The sequence below is a fragment of the Electrona antarctica genome (genome assembly GCF_951216825.1).
Source record: "Electrona antarctica genome assembly, chromosome: 17".
Taxonomy (NCBI): Eukaryota; Metazoa; Chordata; class Actinopteri; order Myctophiformes; family Myctophidae; genus Electrona; species Electrona antarctica.
Window position 1 is genome coordinate 43426116 of NC_136798.1, and position 18607 is coordinate 43444722.

An 18607-nucleotide genomic window follows, 5' to 3' on the forward strand; every position below is an offset into this window, starting at 1 on the left:
ACACACACACACACACACACACACACACACACACACACACACACATGTTTACCATTACCACTTTGTGTCAGTTTTGTCCAAACTTTCCTATTCTCACAGACTCATGTTGAATTGCATGCGTGCGTGCGTGCGTTGCGTGCGTGCCGTGCGTGCGTGCGTGCGTGCTGTGGTGCGCGCGTGCGCGCGTGCATGCGTGCGAGCGCGATGACACATATCACATCCTCATAACACATGCTGTATGTGTGCCTGCGTGTGTAAGCAGTTTGTCAGGCTGTCCATCGCCGCGGCTGAGAAGATAGCGAAGGTTCACGAGAAGATCCATCCCGCCGACACCTCCTCCTCCAAGTCCAACCAGGCCTCGGACCGCGTGGTTGAGGTACGTTACATAACATACCAATGTTGTTTTTGGCAGCAATTTTTTATTTTAGTTTTAGTCTTTTAAATAGTTTCCCTTTAGTTTTAGTCACATTTAGTCACCAGGAATGTCTTAGTGCTAGTATAGTTTTAGTCGACTACATTTCATAAGATTTTAGTCGAGTTTGGCCGGACTTGATGCCGTCGTAATGACTGATCTTACACTTGCTGAAAATAGCAGATCTACGGGCTGCGACGCGTTGTGAGCTTGTAGATCTGCTATGTTCAGCATGCAACCAAGTGTAAAATGACTTATACTGGATCTCTTGTCCACTAGTCCCTTCCTAACATTTTAGTCTAGTTTTTATTTGTTGACAGTCATCATAGCTTAGTTTTCATTTAGTTTCCATTTGGTGTTCGTCAGTGAAAAAAGGTAATCAACGAACATTTTTCGTCTTAGTTTTAGTCGACGAAAACAACACTGACCACCTCCAATGACCTATGACCTCCAATGTTATAGTCTTTGGTATGACCCAGCCTGGTATAGTCTTTAGGTTTTTAGGTTTTATTTAGAAGTTTTTTAACTTCAAAAGGCTTCCCCCAAATTTGAAGAATCAGACAATAAATATAAACAGAACAATGCCAGTAATACATTCAAATAGATATGCTTAAATACAAAATTACATGCAGTAATATATATATATATATATATATATATATATATATATTAATATTACAGTCATAATAACAACCCATCTGCAGGTCTACTCACACATGTAGCCAACTGCGAATTAAACTACTGCGTTTTGGATAAGAGTGTTTGTTTGTAGTTTGCTTTAAAGACTAGCATGGAGATTGGAGATGGAGATTTGTTCAGTCTAGAATCAACAGCATTCCAAAGAGTAGACCCTCTATATCCTATTGAGAACTGCCTAAGGGAAGTACGACAATAGAGCGTCGCAGTCCCGCCCCCTACCATGGACCAGGAAATGATTCTCCGTTAATTTTCCTCATAGACATTTCAGAAAGTATTTATTTAAAGACGTTTACGCCGCGGACAAAGCCAACTCGAGTCGTGACAAATCATGACAACAAACACAATTTTTGGGGCCGAAAAAATAATTAGAAAGAAGAAAAAAACGGCAGGTTACAACCCTTTTTTTGTTGTTTTTCTTCTTTGTAATTATTTGTTTGGTCCAAAATATTGTTTGTGTTGTCATGAGTTGTCACGACTCGAGTTGGCTTTGTCCGCGGCGTAACCGTCTTTAAATAAATACTTTTTTAAATGTCTATGGGAAAAATGCATTGGGATTCATTTCCTGGTCCATGGTAGGGGGCGGGACTGCGACGCTCTATAAGGTCTTTGGTATGACCCAGCCTGTTAGAAGAAGACCTCTCTAGGTCGAAACATCGGTTTCTATTTAGTAAATGTGACTCTTTTTTTGATACGGCGGCAAGACTAACTGGATAGGAGAAAAAAATGTTTATTTTTTTAATCCAAAATGAGTTAATAGCACAGACAGACTCTTCACATACTAGCATGTATGAAACAAATGTCAGAGCTGAAATCGACATATATGAAGAAAAGAAATTGGGTGTAATGTTAGAAGTCCACAGAAGTGAACCTTCCGCCCAGGCGGTGGCGTAACCGTCTGGGCACCCGACTGGTAATCCAGTCGCAGTGTGCTGCGGGTTCGACTCCCGAGCCCGACACGGCCTTTACTGCATGTCTTCCCCCATCTCTCTCCCGTTTCCTGTCAGCCTACTGTCTGTCCCTTCAAAAAACCAATAAAAGGCGTAAGCCGCAAAAAAAAAAAGAAAAAAAAGAAGTGCACCTTCCAAGCCTGTTTTCTTTCTGCAAGACATGATTCTATAATCTCCAAAACTGATGGGTCAAACTTAGCAACCCCCTGGCAGAGCCCTTTGTGGTGGTTCTGGTGAACCGTGGGTCGGTGGGACAACCGGTTCTCGAGTTACGTGCATTACAACCGTACACACATGCAGACACGCACGCACGCAGAGACGTGGCGCATAATCGCATTTATAGTCAGTGGCGTGCACAGACATTTAGAGGGGCAGGTGCTCAAGTTAAAAAAGGGCACCTTGTGCAGCGCGTGGAACCGGCCGGTTGCCTTAATCCATTTTGGGCGGGAACCCCTTTTGGTGTTAGCATTATGTTATGCTTTAGCTATTGAAAAATAGCAGATCTACAAGCTCATAGCGCGCCACCGAGTGGCGCGCTACGAGCTTGTAGGTCTGCTATTTTTTTTAAAGAAAAAGAAAACATTTTTTTTTTTTTTTTTTTTCTCAAAAGGGCACATTGCCAAAAGGGCAGGGGGTGCTCTAGCACCCCCTAGTGTCTATCTGTGCATGCCACTGTTTATAGTATAGGATAGTTACTTTCCAAGGCCAGCAGCACCTCACCAATAAAGGTGTGCACCCCTTTAACTAGAACTAAGATGAGATAACATATTACTCCAGTTTTGGCTTCACTGCACTGGCTTCCGGTTGTTTTTAGGATTGATTTTAAAATTATTTTACTTGTTTATAAAGCTCTAAATGGTCTCGCACCTTCCTACCTACATGACTGCCTGCCTAAATATGTCCCAAACCGCCCCCTAAGGTCTTCCACTGCTGGCCTGCTCGCTTTGCCTAAAAAAATGGCAACTAAAAAATACGGGGAAGCAGCTTTTTGCTTCTACGGGCCAACGGCGTGGAACAAACTCCCACTGTACCTTCGACAGGCAGCCTCTGTAGACATTTTTAAAGCACAGCTCAAGACCCACTTCTACACCCTTGCTTTTAATTGATTTGTTTTTTAATTTCTTTTGTTATTCATGTCCTCACTGTATTGCATTACTGCTCTTGTTTTTTAATGTTTATGCCTTGCTTTTCTTTTCTTTTTTTTCTCTCTTCATTGCTCTGTAAAGCACTTTGAGCTGCATTTCATGTCATGAAAGGTGCTATACAAATAAAGTTTTATTATTATTATTATTATTATTATTATTAATATTTACTGCGCCACAAATCATTTTCTTTTTCGTTTTGCGCGGCGGTTCTTCTTCTAGTACAGGGAATCTATGGAAAATACAGGGTCAACCTCAATCTAATTGCAAAACAAACAAACAATCAGCTGATTTTGCATCTTCAATATATCCTGAATAACCGGAAAAAAAGTTGCCTGGAATTGTCTGAGGGGAAAGTGCTGAAAATGGCCTGTACATTATGGCCACCATTGACATCCTATTATATGTGATGATTAAGTGTGATGATGTCAGCACATTTGGGCAAGTTGCTATGGCCAAATTTAGCCCAACGAGTGTTTTATGTGCAAAACTAATGCTTGGAATGGATTCAGCATCATGAAAACCCGTTAGTTTGACATGTCACATGCTACTTAAAGCATCAGGAAATTTAGAAAATATTGCCTTATAATAGGATGTCAATGGTGGCCATATACTGTACAGGCCATTTTCAACACTTTCCCCTCAGACAATTCCAGGCAACTCTTTTTCTGTTATTCAGGATATATTGAAGATGCAAAATCAGCTGAGTTTATTTTTTTTGCAATTAGATTGAGGTCAAATGACATTATTACTGGACTATTCTTCCCGCAGGCCGATGTGCTTCGTCAAGCAGCTGGAGATCCCTCAGTACGGCTACAAGAACAGCGGCCCCACGGCCACGCCTCGCTCCAACCTGGCCAAGGAGCTGGAGAAGTACTCCAAGACCAGCTTCGAGTACGCCGCCCCGTACGACCACGGCGGCCACGGGGGGGGCCACAACCACCAGGCCTCCTCCAACGCCTACGGCAAGAGAGGAGGAGGAGGAGGAGGCCCCCCGCCGCCGTCGGCCGCCAGGGGCCCCCACCACCACCACCATCACCACCACAACCACAACCACCACCACCCGCGAGACACCTCCCCCAAGGGATACGACGGTATATACTTTCTACAAAACGTCTTCTGAATCAGACGATGGAGAGGGCGGCCACTATTATTCCCTCCAGAGGGGCCACATTATATATTACTGTCATAGCGAAAAAATAGCCGATCTACAAGCTCAAAACACGTCGCGCTGCAACGCGTTTTGAGCTTGTAGATCGGCTATGTTTTGCTATATTTCAATTGAGTTTCAATTGAGTTATTTTTCGTCATTTTTTAATTGGAATCCTGAAAAGTTGCCTTTTTTATTTAATTTAAAATGCATTTTACTTATAATTATGTTAACTTTATGAACTAAATACAAATGCATATTGAACATAAAAAAAGACAAAAACATTGTAATACTAGTCATTAAGCTATAGACAGAAGTAATTAAAGTGGGTCTAACAGCTGAAATCAATAATATATGAGTATTCTGATATTATCCTGAGGGCCGCTTGAGGCCCCCGGGCCGCCAGTTGCCCATCCCTGTTCTAAATCATGCATGGGCAACAGGCGACCCATGTCTTTGTATTTAGTTCGTTAAGTTAACAGAACTATAATTAAAGGCATTTGAAAATTAAACAAAAATGTTACTTTTCAGGATTCCAATTAAAAAATTGAAAAAAAAATTAGGATTTAAATTCAAAAAATAGCAAAAATAGCTGAGGCGGAAATATATAGTAGCCCTCTCCATCGTCAACGTCTCCCACCCCTGTTCTAAATCATGTTTCTATATCAGTGGTTTTCCAATTATTTCAGGACGGTTGGTGTTTTAACCCATTTAGGCCTGACGTCGAAATGAAAAAAAAAATCTTGTTTCACCTCTGTTTTCTGGACTGGTTGGGAGGTGGAGGAGGGATGGGTGGAGGTGCACGGGGAAGGTTGGTGTTTTAAAATGTTTCACCTCTTGTTTTCTGGACTGGTTGGAGGAGGAGGAGGGATGTGTGGAGGCCATACACTCTCAGAGTTACACACCTCAAGGACACCGGTGTTTTCCCGTGAGCCCACATGTCACTATTGGGCAATTTTTGTTATAGGGGTTTCTTGTGACCCTACCATTAACATCCTATGGGATGTCAAAAATGTCAAAATTTCCTTTTGCTTTAACGCATTGATTGCGGGAATCGGTTTTCTACGTGGTTCGAATCCCAACGGTCAGATGCGGGACACGGCTATCTACGTTTAGCGCATGTTTTTATTGATTACTTTCAATCGCCTTTGTACACACCCGGACAATAGATCAACCAGCCCCGATTCATACCACAACACTCACTTGAAAAAAATAAAAAATAAAAAAATAAATACAAAAAATGCCTCTAAATGGATAAATAAAGACAACGCGTCTTTGCATCGTTTTATCTGCCCGCCTGGCGTTTGCAAAACCATTCGCGTGCGGTGTGTTAAGTACCATGTAACATGTCAAACTAGGGGGTTTTCATGATTCTGAATCCATTCCAAGCATTAGTTTTGCACAAAAAAACACTCCTTGGGCTAAAAACGGCCATTGCAATCATGACAAATGTGATGAGGTCAGCACAAATGTGATGAGGTCAGCACATTTTGGGCAAGTGGCTATGGCTGTTTTTAGCCCAAGGAGTGTATTTTGTGCAAAACTAATGCTTGGAATGGATTCAGAATCATGAAAACACCCTAGTTTGACTTGTCACATGCTACTTAAAGCAAAAGGAAAGTTTGACTTTTTTGACATAGGATGTTAATTAGGGGTGGGACGATATGGGTACCTCACGATACGATATATATCGCGATATTAGGCCCTCGATAACGATAATATCACGATATTCGATATATTGCGATATTTCCGATATATCGATATATTGTATGCAATTTCATCAACGATATATCACGATATCTGCAGCTACAAAATACGTGGAACTGACAAAACGCTATTTCCGTGCTCGGACACAGGGAGGGACACACACATAGCTGTCTATAGTGGTTGCACCACTCAAACACTAAATTAATACTCAATAAACTCCCCCTTTGCCTCATACCCTCATCATAATACCTCACAAACACCACCAACTGACCATTATCACTGGTGTCAGTGGACTTGTCCACTGCTGGGGAAATGCATTCTGCAATTTGTATTCCCACAAAGCTGTTTGGACAAATCACCATCCAGTAATTCAGTACTTCTGGTTGCTGTGGAATCTGAGAGTGGGATTTGCTTTATTTTAGCTATAATTTCCTCCTTTTCTAAACATGTTGTTCATCACTTTTCTTTTTTTTCTTTTTTTTTTTATATCGATATTTTAATAAATAATCGATTATTTATCGCGGGAGGACGTATCGATATATATCGCCATATCGATATTTCAGCACACCCCTAATGTTAATGGTAGGGTCACAAGAAACCCCTATAAAAAAATTGCCCAATAGTGACAGCTGGTCAGCAAGTGGATTCATGAATGTATCTATATAGACAATATTTTAGGCCAATAAAAAAGACTACCAAATTACCCACCCGTCCACCTCGGCTGCCGGACTTCGCCCCACCGAATTCAAATTCGACACACGCGTTCCACAGCAGTTATCTACTGACGTCATGTCATTCCACTTTCTGGTCGTCATCTATTCTTCGTCTTAATCGAAAATAGACGAGCAAACAGAGGTCAATCGATCGACACATTGACAGACAGACAATCGAACAGACAGACAGACAGACAGACAGACAGACCGATCGGTCAATAGACACGTTATGACATTATTGATCTGCAGTTTTCTCTATTTTGAAGAGTATAAAAGTATAAATGAAATCAACGTCGTTCTTTTTTCCCCGCGTCCCTACACACAGCCAAGCGCTACAGTAAGACCTCCAGTCCTGCCTCCAGCACCACCAGCAGCTACACCCCCAGCAGCACCCCCAGCAGCCTGGGAGGAGGTGGAGGAGGGATGGGTGGAGGCCACGGGGAAGGTTGGTGTTTCAACCCATTTAGGCCTCACGTCAAAATTTAAAAAATGTCTTTTTAAAATGTATTTTTTTCTGAAAAACCTCATGTTTCTGTATCAGCGGTTCACAATATTTCATGTCAAGGACCCCAAAAATTTTATGTAATATGCCGCCGACCCCCCATCTGAAAATATGTTGTTCCAGGGACTCCCAAGAAGCAAAGATTTGAGTTAAAAACTGAAACTCTGAAAGAATATATTCAAAGATTTGAGGCACATTTTCACGATTTTTCAAAAATAGCAGACCTACAAGCTCGTAGCACGCCACTTCTCTGTGGCACGCTACGAGCTTGTAGATCTGCTATTTTTCAATAGCTAAATTATAACATAATGTTTAAAACACCAAAAGGGGTTCCCGCCCCAAAATGGGTTAATATGTTTCACCTCTGTTTTCTGGACTGGTTGGGAGGTGGAGGAGGGATGGGTGGAGGCCATACACTCTCAGAGTTACACACCTCAAGGACACAGGTGTTTTCCAGTGAGCCCACATGCACAATAGCAGCACCCTGACTCTGTTTGACCAGAATGGAAAAGAGCCATTCATTAGTATCACTGGTAACACCTGTGAAGTAGGGAATTAAAGGAGAATTCCATACTAAAAGGCTTTCTTATACCTTTCTTTGTAGTTGTTACGTCCCCACCAAAGAGGTCCAGGTGTTATTTTGTGCAAAAGCTCCTTATTGGCTATTTCCCCTACCATAAGCCCTACATGAATTGCATTGAATTAAATGGGGCTATGGGGTGTTGTGCTAATTCGCTTATTTCCATCGCTCAAAATTATTATTTTTTTGTATATATCCTCTCTTCATAATGTAAATAATATCCCAAGCGGCACACTTTACTACTTATTTCGATGGAAATAAGCAAATTAGCACAACACCCCATAGTGTCATTCAATTCAATGCAATTCATTGAGGGCTTATGGTAGGGGAAATAGCCAATAAGGAGTTTTTGCACAAAAAAACACCTGGACCTCTTTGGTGGGGACATAACGACTACAAAGAAAGGTAAGAAAGGTAAGAAATCCTTCTAGCATGGAATTCTCCTTTAAAGCGGCCCAAGTTCTTTCCAAAATGGCGTGTGTGCACACATTGTTGTGATTGTGATGTCCATGCCAAATAAATAAACATTACATAACAGACGGAGGTAGGGGTGGAACGATACATTTTAACAGTGATACGATACGTACAGTTGGGTGCCACCGATATTGTCCCTTATCATTTGACCCATTTAGGCCTGACCTCAACATTTTTAAAAATCCTTCTAAATCCTCCAGTTTTCTGAAATAAATATTTTCACGATTTTTCAAAAATAGCAGACCTACAAGCTCGTAGATCTGCTATTTTTCAATAGCTAAATTATAACAATGTTTAAAACACCAAAAAAGGTTCCCGCCCAAAATGGGTTAACTGTCCTTTTGCGCAGATCACGCAAACCTCAGCAAAAAGAAAAGGACAATATCGATGGCCTCCAACTGTATCACGATACATGGCTGACGATACGATACATGGACGATATTGGTTAATTCTGGCGATACGATACGATTCGATGATTTAACATCGATAACAGGAAGATTTAGCAAAAACATGGAATATGTGTGAAACTTGTGGATTGAGCAGGTTTTTTTTAATTAATGGCTGTAAAGTCAACACAGTGATTATCTGGAAAATACATGGACATTTGAACACATTATGGACAAACCTGCACCTTGACGTGAACACATATTTATCGATATACCAAGTGTAGCGATATGGAATGGAGAAGTAATTAAACCCATCTTTTGTCTTTTTTCTTCTTAAGATTGCGATATATATACAAAGCGTTTAGTATTGATACAATTGATTAATGATAGGGCTGGGACTTTAACTGACTCATTTCTTTCCACCCTAAAACATGATCATCAGGTCTTATTCTTATATAAGGAGGAATATATTTTTTTAATACATTTACCGCCAGCATTAATTAATCCCTCGCTAGCGTATTGCCAAGGTTTTATCGCGCGTAACACTTACTTTGAAGATCCAAATATCCGTAATCGCATGTTGCTGTGAGAAACTTCTGTGTGTGTTGTCATGACCGGTTGTTGTTGTCTCGCTCGGCGGTGGAATAAGCTGACCGCGAGTATCACAGCGCCTGCTACAGGCCGTTGAAAACGCTTGTCTGGGCCAGAAACTGCCCCCTCAATGTCCTTTCTGAGATACAGGGCTTTGAAGACAGGGCTTACAATGCAAGTGGATGCGCGCGCATCTTCAAAATGGCCGCGGCCAAGTGTCCCACTCTATGTTGACGCGATAGCAACAATAGCATCTTATACGATCGAAAAGTTTGGGGGGGGGGGGGGGGGGGGGGGTGTTTATAAACATATTTGGCAAGAAAAGAAAAAAAAAATTCTCAGGTCAAATATTGATATGCAATTCAGATGTGATTAATTTTGATTAAATAATTACAATGCCTCAGATTAATTATATATTTTTAATCGAGTTCCAGCCCTAATTATTTGCATTGCAAAACGATTCGATATCGATTATTTGCATTGCGAAACGATACGATACGATACAAAGTCAATGATTGGGGTTTACATTTCGTTATATAGACCTACTTCGATTCTTGACATTTTAATGGATTTTTCGATGCAGTTACTATATTCTTACACCAGTGTTAATTTTGTCGACTAACACTATATGACAAAACTTTCGTCAACTACCTTTTTTACTGACACTAAAAACTAAATGGAAAATAAATGAAAACCAAACTATGATGACTAAAACTAAGAGTAAATATATAGACAATTTTGTCAACAAATAAATACTAGACTATAAGTAAAAGACACAAGCCATTTTACACTTGGTTGCATGCTGTAAATAGCCGATCTACGAGCTTGTAGATCGTGTAAAATCAGTCATTTCGACAGCATCAAGGCCCATCAAAATACATTTTAGTCGACTAAATCAACTGTAGATTTAGTCGACTAAAATATTATGGCATTTAGTCGACTAAAGCTAGACTAACACTAAAACATTCCAGGTCACTAATAGGGGACTAAAACTAAATGAAAACTATAGCTATTCAAGAGACTATGACTGAAACTAAAATGAAAATTTCCTGTCAAAATCAACACTGCGCTACACCCCTATAGGTGGAGGTCACGGAGGAGGAAGAGGAGGAGGAGACAGCAGCGCCAGCAGCACCTGCAGCAAGAGCAGCTTCGACTTCAGCCACGGAGACATGGAGGCTCACATGGCCGCCACCGCCATCCTCAACCTGTCCACGCGCTGCCGAGAGCTGCCGCACGCGCTGCAGGTAAATTAACCCATTTTGACCTGAGATCAGATTCTAAAAAATGTCACCCTGACAGTTTTCTGAAAAAGCTATGTTTCTATGTCAGTCGTTCTTCGATTTTTCAAAAATAGCAGACCTACAAGCTCGTAGCTTGTAGATGAGCTTGTAGATCTGCTATTTTTCAATAGCTAAAGCATAACATAATGCTAACACCAAAAGGGGTTCCCGCCCAAAAGGGGTTAATCCAGGGGTGTGGCTAAGAATCTGGGGGTTGGACTAGGTAGGGGTGTGGCTGAGAAGAGTTACCGAGAGGTACCCAGGGAAACCTAGAGGGCCCAATTTGACCTGGAGGACAAAACGGACTGTGCCCCACTGTACGCGCACACACGCACAGCAACGCAACGCACGGCACGTGTGTGTGCACCCACGGTTGATTTCGTCAAACTAAATGGAAAAACTAAAGCTATGATGACTAAAACTATAAGACTAAATATATTCACATTTTTTGTCATCAGTATACAGAGACTAAAATGTTAGGAATCGACGCGTTGTGAGCTTGTTGATCAGCCATTACGACGGCATCAAGGCCCGCCAAAATATATTTTAGTCGACTAAACCTGGACTAACGTTAAAACGTTCTAGGTGACTAAAACTAAATGAAAACTATTGAGAAGACTATGGCTAAAACTAAAATCAAAATTTGCTGTCAAAATCAACACAGGTGTGCTTGCACGTACGGCGTGCACGCGACACACCCATGCACGCTCGCACACACACACTCTCTCTCTTTGTCTCTCTCTCTCTCTCTGTCTGTCCTTGGTTTTGCTCTGATTCTCTGTGTTTCGTGACTCTGGTTATTTTTAGTTCCATGTGGAGGTGAACAGTTTAACAGCCTCTCCTCCCTCCTTCCCGGCTGAACAAACACCCGTGAATGAACGTGTTCTGTCGACCACGAACAAACACCCAGAGCACTGACCCCTTCTGTCTGCCTCTGGTACAAGTTTCCGTCGACTACCTTTTTTCAGGGATGAAAACCACATGGAAACAAAATGAAAACTAAGCTATGATGACTGAAATATATCGACAATTTTGTCAAGAAATAAAAACTAGACTAAAATGTTAGGAAGGGACTAGTGGACAAGAGATCCAGTCATTTTACACTTGGTTTGCAAATAGCCGATCTACAAGCTCACAACGTGTCGCAGCGTTGTGAGCTTGTAGATCGGCTATTTTCAGCAAGTGTAAAATCAGTCATTACGACGGCATCAAGGCCCGCCAAAATACACTTTAGTCGACTAAATCAACTCTAGATTTACTGGGACTAAAATCTTATGACATTTAGTCGACTAAAACTAGACTAACACCAACACATTCCAGGTGACTAAAATGTGACTAAATGAAGTTTCATTCCAAAGACTGTGACTAAAACTAAAATAGAAATTTGCTGCCAACTATACACACACCGTTTGGTGGCCGGAGCATCTAGTCTGCCTGAGAGTTCCCAGATGGGAGCAGGAGGGGGGGAACCCAGTGTACTCTCTGCTGCCCCATCTGGCGGAGTCAGGTTAGCTCCCGGCAGGATCCGCCGGGAGAAACTACACGCAGCTGTGCGACATGAGACTAATTAACAGAGAGAGAGAGAGGAGTGTGTCTGTGTGTGTGTGTGTGTGTGTGTGTGTGTGTGTGTGTGTGTGTGTGTGTGTGTGTGTGTGTGTGTGTGTGTGTGTGTCAATATTTAACAATGGTGCAGACGATCAGAAATCAGCAGAGAGTGAGCGACGTTTGCGCTACTCTATGCCGAATTGAAGTGGACTCGACCCCAGACGTTTTTTTCTCTCCCTGGAAATAAAGAAACGTCTTGTTTTTTTTCCGAGGCTAGTTTTAACCTGCCACAGGTTCGTTTTTTTCTTTCTTTCTTTTTTTTTGCGGCTTTCGCCTTTATTTTATAATTGTTCATGGAGGGACAGACAGTAGGCTGACAGGAAATGGGGGAGAGAGATAGGGGGGGGGGGGTGACATGCAGTAAAAGGCCGTCGGGAACGGGAGTCGAACCCTGCCAGACTCGGACTATCGGCCAATGTGCCTGGACCGCTGAGCCACGGCCCTGCAGGCCGGTTCGTTTTAACCTAGCATGAATGTCGGGGATTTTCAACCCGCAGCACGGCTGAGTCTTAACCGGCCACGCAGGTCCGACTGGTGGGATCAGTCCCCAACCTGGCTGCAGTATGTCTGTCTGACTGACTGACTCTCTCTATCTCTCTCTCTCTCTCTCTCTCTCTCTCTCTCTCTCTCTCTCTCTCTCTCTCTCTCTCTCTCTCCAGAGTCCAGATGTGGACATGGAGGACCACAGCAGCAGCGGGACGGTGCTGTTGGAGCCGTCGCTGGGCGGGACTCCCGGCGGGGGTCCGGAGGGCAGCGGGACGGCCACCACCACCGCCACGGTGCTGACCCCGCTGACGCCCATGTCGCCCCAGCGGCGCCAGGCCCTTCTGGGCAGCCGCAGCTGCTATGGCGCCGCCCTGGAGGCGGCGGCAGACCCCTGGGAACTGCACCCCGTCGACTACACCAAGATCAAAGAGGTGAAGGGAACAGCCGCGAGTATACACTGCAGTGTTGTTTTCGTCAACTAAAAACTGAGCTAGCTGATGAGAACATGACGTGTGTTGACGTGTTGTTATCGTTGACTAAAAACTAAACGAAACTGCATGAAAGCTAAGCTATGATGACTACAACTAAGACTAAATTTACTGACGATTTCGTCGACAAATAAAAACTGGACTAAAATGTTAGGAAGGGACACTTGGTTGCTTGCAACTTTTGTGAGCTTGTAGATCTGTTATTTTCAGCAATTTAGTCGACTAAATCAACTGTAGATTTAGTCGACTAAAATCTTATGAAATTTAGTCGACTAAAACTAGACTAACACTAAAACATTCCAGGTGACTAAAACTATGACTAAACCTACATTGTATACATTATGGATCATTAGTGTGGACTTAAAGATGGAGTGCCATGATTTCTTTCCACCCTAAAACATGATCATCAGGTCTTATTGTTATATAAGGAGGAAGATTTATTTTCAAAAAGGTGTACAGTATTTGTTAAAATGTCGTTTTTATGTGGGCACCCCCACCAGTTCATTAAGTATGCGTGGTTTGCCTGGTGGGTGGTGATGGGTGGTGATCCACCTGAACTTAAGCCGCACCCACAGCTGTAGTTGTAAGATAATGGGGGAGGGGTTAGAGGAGGGGCTGATAATGTGATGTCACTATATTACTGTTTCTTTCATTGGCATGTTTGACTGTCAAGGGTTCAGCCTCCAGGAAGAAACCCTAAATACAAAGGGAATACATCATTGCACATACAAACGACTCCAGGGTGTCTAATGAAGTACTGTCACCTCATAGACAAAAATTGTGGCACATCTTTAAACTTGTATTCGTCTATAGTACTCAGTATACCAAAAGAAAGGAAAAGATTAAGACCAAACTGAAGTCGTTTTAAACCAGGGGAATCATTCTGGCTTGCTTGCGGCCGCTCTGTTGCTTTCCCACCACTGTTTAGCATGCATGCCGGGCTGCTGTGATCCTCTTAAGCGTTCCATCAGACCATGTGACCCTCTACAGAGCCAATCAGCATGCTCCACCGCCACCACCCCACATGCATGCAGCCAATAATGCTAATGAGAGTGCGAGGTGAGCTGAGGCTACACCACCTCACGGCTGACAGGATTACAGTGCCACCATGTGGCAGAACACAGCAAATGCACTTCTTTGTTCCCTGTGGACAGAGACATACTACATATTAACAAAATAGGGAGCTGTCCGTTCAGCACCATGGACAGAGTCACTACATAACAGAATAGGGAGCTGTCCGTTCAGCACCATGGACAGAGTCACTACCTAACAGAATAGGGAGCTGTCTGTTCAGCACCATGGACAGAGTCACTACATAACAGAACAGGGAGCTGTCCGTTCAGCACCATGGACAGAGTCACTACATAACAGAACAGGGAGCTGTCCGTTCAGCACCATGGACAGAGTCACTACATAACAGAATAGGGAGCTGTCCGTTCAGCACCATGGACAGAGTCACTACATAACAGAACAGGGAGCTGTCCGTTCAGCACCATGGACAGAGTCACTACATAACAGAATAGGGAGCTGTCCCTTCAGCACCATGGACAGAGTCACTACATCTACATTACACTACATTTAGAACACTAAACGTGGGTGATTTTCACGGACGATTACATATTTGTAATTTTCATAATGTTGCTGATGTCTGAGGTGGGCGGGTCTTTCAGTGCCTTCATGATGCTCAGTGACATCATAATGTCTGAGGTGGGCGGGTCTTTCAGTACCTTCGTGATGCTCAGTGACATCATAATGTTGCTGATGTCTGAGGTGGGCGGGTCTTTCAGTACCTTCGTGATGCTCAGTGACATCATAATGTTGCTGATGTCTGAGGTGGGAGGGTCTTTCAGTACCTTCGTGATGCTCAGTGACATCATAATGTTGCTGATGTCTGAGGTGGGCGGGTCTTTCGGTGCCTTCATGATGCTCAGTGACATCATAATGTTGCTGATGTCTGAGGTGGGCGGGTCTTTCGGTACCTTCGTGATGCTCAGTGACATCATAGTGTTGCTGATGTCTGAGGTGGGCGGGTCTTTCGGTGCCTTCATGATGCTCAGTGAAATCATAATGTTGCTGATGTCTGAGGTGGGCGGGTCTTTCGGTACTTTCGTGATGCTCAGTGACATCATAATGTTGCTGATGTCTGAGGTGGGCGGGTCTTTCGGTACCTTCGTGATGCTCAGTGACATCATAATGTTGCTGATGTCTGAGGTGGGTGGGTCTTTCGGTAACTTCGTGATGCTCAGTGACATCATAATGTTGCTGATGTCTGAGGTGGGTGGGTCTTTCGGTACCTTCATGATGCTCAGTGACATCATAGAAGGTAGGTTTGTTTCCCTGCCCACATCCCTGGTTTTTGAGTGGTGCAAACCACTCCAACAACTGGCTTTGTACCCGTGTACCCGTGTTCGTACCACAAAAACGAGCATGGTTGCTATGGTTAGTATGTCACTGACATTATGTCAGACCACAGCTGATCAGGCTATATAAGACCTTGCACCACTCAGTTCACACGGGTGTGATTTTTTTCTACAGGTTGGTTGGGGAGAATTTCACCCGTGTTTAGTGATAGTGTGATAGAGACAAATCCCATACACCCACAATGGACTTTTTTATTCTTTCTAAACTGGGCCATTCTCACATGTCCCAGGATTGGGTGGACCAAAGGAGACGTTCCCAGCTCTGTTTCCTTTTTTTTTTAAGGAATATTTTTAACCCATTCAGGATGGGAACCCCTTTTGGTGTTTTAAGCATTATTTTATACTTTAGCTACAAACGTGGGAGAAATATAAGAGATTCTCTCGTTCAAGCTAACTTTGCCAGCAATAAACCAGCGCAACCCACTCAAACCCTACTCAGCCCTATTCCAAATGGCAATTACCCCTGTGGGAACTGCGCTCAATGCAACAATACCAACAAAGCTAAGGTTTTTCGTCACCCACAAACAGGCAAATCCTTCCCTATTAAATGTGCATCTACCCATGTGATTTATATGCTACGTTGTCCCTGTGGTCTTGCATACATTGGCAAGACCACTAGGAAGCTAAAAACACGTATCAGCGAGCATAAAAGCTCTATTCGCAGAAACGACAGGGATTACCCGGTTGCCGTTCATTTTAATGACATGAAACATGACATATCCACCTTACGCTTTGTTGGCATGGAGATGGTCCCTCTGCCACCCAGAGGCGGAAACCATGACCTTCTCCTTAAGAGACGGGAGGCATATTGGATCTTCACTTGCGACACCTTAGCCCCAAAAGGTTTAAATGATGAATTCTTACTAAATGTGATGTTGTGAATTTTTAGGTTTTCTCACCTCTGGGGTTTTTTGATACTTTATTTATTTTCTGGATTTTTTTGATATCTTGGTTCTATTCTGTTTTATGTCCCGCTGTCATTGTGTGTGATGTCAATGTTGTGTATTTTGGAGTACAGACCCTTATACCTGTAATTTATTAGGTCTGACCCCCAGTACATGTATTGGACATTATGCCCTCCAGGGACATTTAAATTATTTAAATATAATTTTCCAATATTAATTTGTTGCCTCAGTCAGTACACTTATAAGGTTTTCAATTTTCATTGTATATATTGCCTTTACTATACTGATTGATTTATTCTATTGTAGCTATCTTATTCTATTTGGTGTATATTTATAAATGTTCCTTTTATCATGGAAAAAATATACCACCTGTACTCACCTGTGGGCAGTCCCTCTCCATGGTAACGGATTGGTGTGGGGCATTTGATTGGCCCCCGCTGAGCCCAGAGTTGTATTAATGCTGACTGTTTGTCAGTTCTGCTTTATGCCTGATGAAGGTCTGACGACCGAAACGTTGCAATAAAAACCAACCTAAGTGAAGACAGTGTGCGGGATTCTCTTTTTTCTACCTACCAGTTCCTGTTATCCGACGCACCTGTCCTTTGTAGGTGTGCAGAAGGACTTTTTCGTATACTCTAGCTATTGAAACATAGCAGATTGAAACATAGCAGATCTACAGGCACTCGGTGCCGCGCTACGAGCTTGTAGATCTGCTATTTTTGAAAAATCTAAATTCTTTCAGAGCGAACGTTTTTTAACTCAAATCTTTGCTTCTGGGGGGGTCCCTGGAACTACATATTTTCAGATGGGGGTCCGCGGCCAACTACAGATAATTCTGGGGGTCTTTGACATGAAAAATGTTGAGCACCACTGACATAGAAACAGAGGTTTTTCAGAAAAATGTTAGGATTTAGAAGTTGTTGTTTTCTTAATCGGCCTCAGGCCTAAATGGGTTCAAATGATATGCATGTTTTTCACCGATCTTGCCCTGATGATAGGACACACCCCCATGATATATATCTCCTCCCTCCACCAGGGCGGCGACTTGGATCCTTTCCACGATCTCCTGGATGAACAAAGGTACCCGGGAGACCTCCCCCTGCACTCCCCCAAACAGCCAGGAGGGGGAGCTCTGCACTCCCCCAAACACAAGTTCTCCTCCTGTAAGGAGGCCAAGAAGGAAATGATCACGTAAGTGGGTGGGTGGATGGATGGGTGGGTGGATGGATGGGTGGATGGATGGATGGATGGGTGGGTGGGTGGATGGATGGATGGATGGATGGATGGATGGATGGATGGATGGATGGATGGATGGATGGATGGTCTGTCCTGTTGTCTTTTGTCTTACCTCCCAGTCTGTCCAGTTCAATAAAAGGACAGATCACACCAATATGGAGCAAGCAAAATGTTTATTGCAAAAGATTATGTTGGCGATTAGACTCCATGAGCATTTAGCAAGCATACAATATCCCCCCCCCCCCCCCCATGGAGACTAGACGCTGATGGCGGCGTGCAGAGCAGATGGCCCACTTTCCCTTCAGCTCCAGGGATAAGGGCCTTTCTCGGCCCCGCCCCGCTCCCATTGTTTACATTGTGTTTACATTGTGGCCGCAGCACCAGGAGGGGATGAGGCAGAGGGGAGCGGGGCATCTGCCTCATCCCCCCCCCCCCCCCCCCCCCCCCCCCCCCCCTACGACAACAAAATATTCTACATTTTGGGTCTGAGAGGCTACATCTCATCAAACGGTGGTCCGTGGATCAAATGCCGAATAAATAACGGGCCTTGATCGTGAAAAAAGATTGAAAACCACTGAGTTAGCTGATGAGAGAATGACGCGTGTTGTCGTGTCTCGCAGTCTGCCCAGCCGTCAGTTAGCTGATGAGAACATGACGCGTGTTGTCGTGTCTCGCAGTCTGCCCAGCTGTCAGTTAGCTGATGAGAGAATGACGTGTGTTGTCGTGTCTTGCAGTCTGCCCAGCTGTCAGTTAGCTGATGAGAGAATGACGTGTGTTGTCGTGTCTTGCAGTCTGCCCAGCTGTCAGTTAGCTGATAAGAGCATGAGAGGAATGCTGACCCCCAACTCACAAGACCTCAGGTGAGTCCTCACCGTCATCAT

General features: G+C 43.5%; 1 pseudogene across 1 annotated transcript in view; it reads left to right on the forward strand.

The window, feature by feature from the left end:
• LOC306941147 (myelin transcription factor 1-like protein) overlaps positions 1-18607 on the forward strand; it is a 38593-nt pseudogene that overhangs the window by 3266 nt on the left and 16720 nt on the right. Inside the window, exons 2-8 of the transcript in view lie at positions 263-376; positions 3972-4294; positions 7096-7215; positions 10387-10550; positions 12851-13127; positions 17489-17681; positions 18518-18586. The product of the transcript in view is annotated as a myelin transcription factor 1-like protein (transcript). The remainder of the gene's footprint in view (positions 1-262; positions 377-3971; positions 4295-7095; positions 7216-10386; positions 10551-12850; positions 13128-17488; positions 17682-18517; positions 18587-18607) is intronic.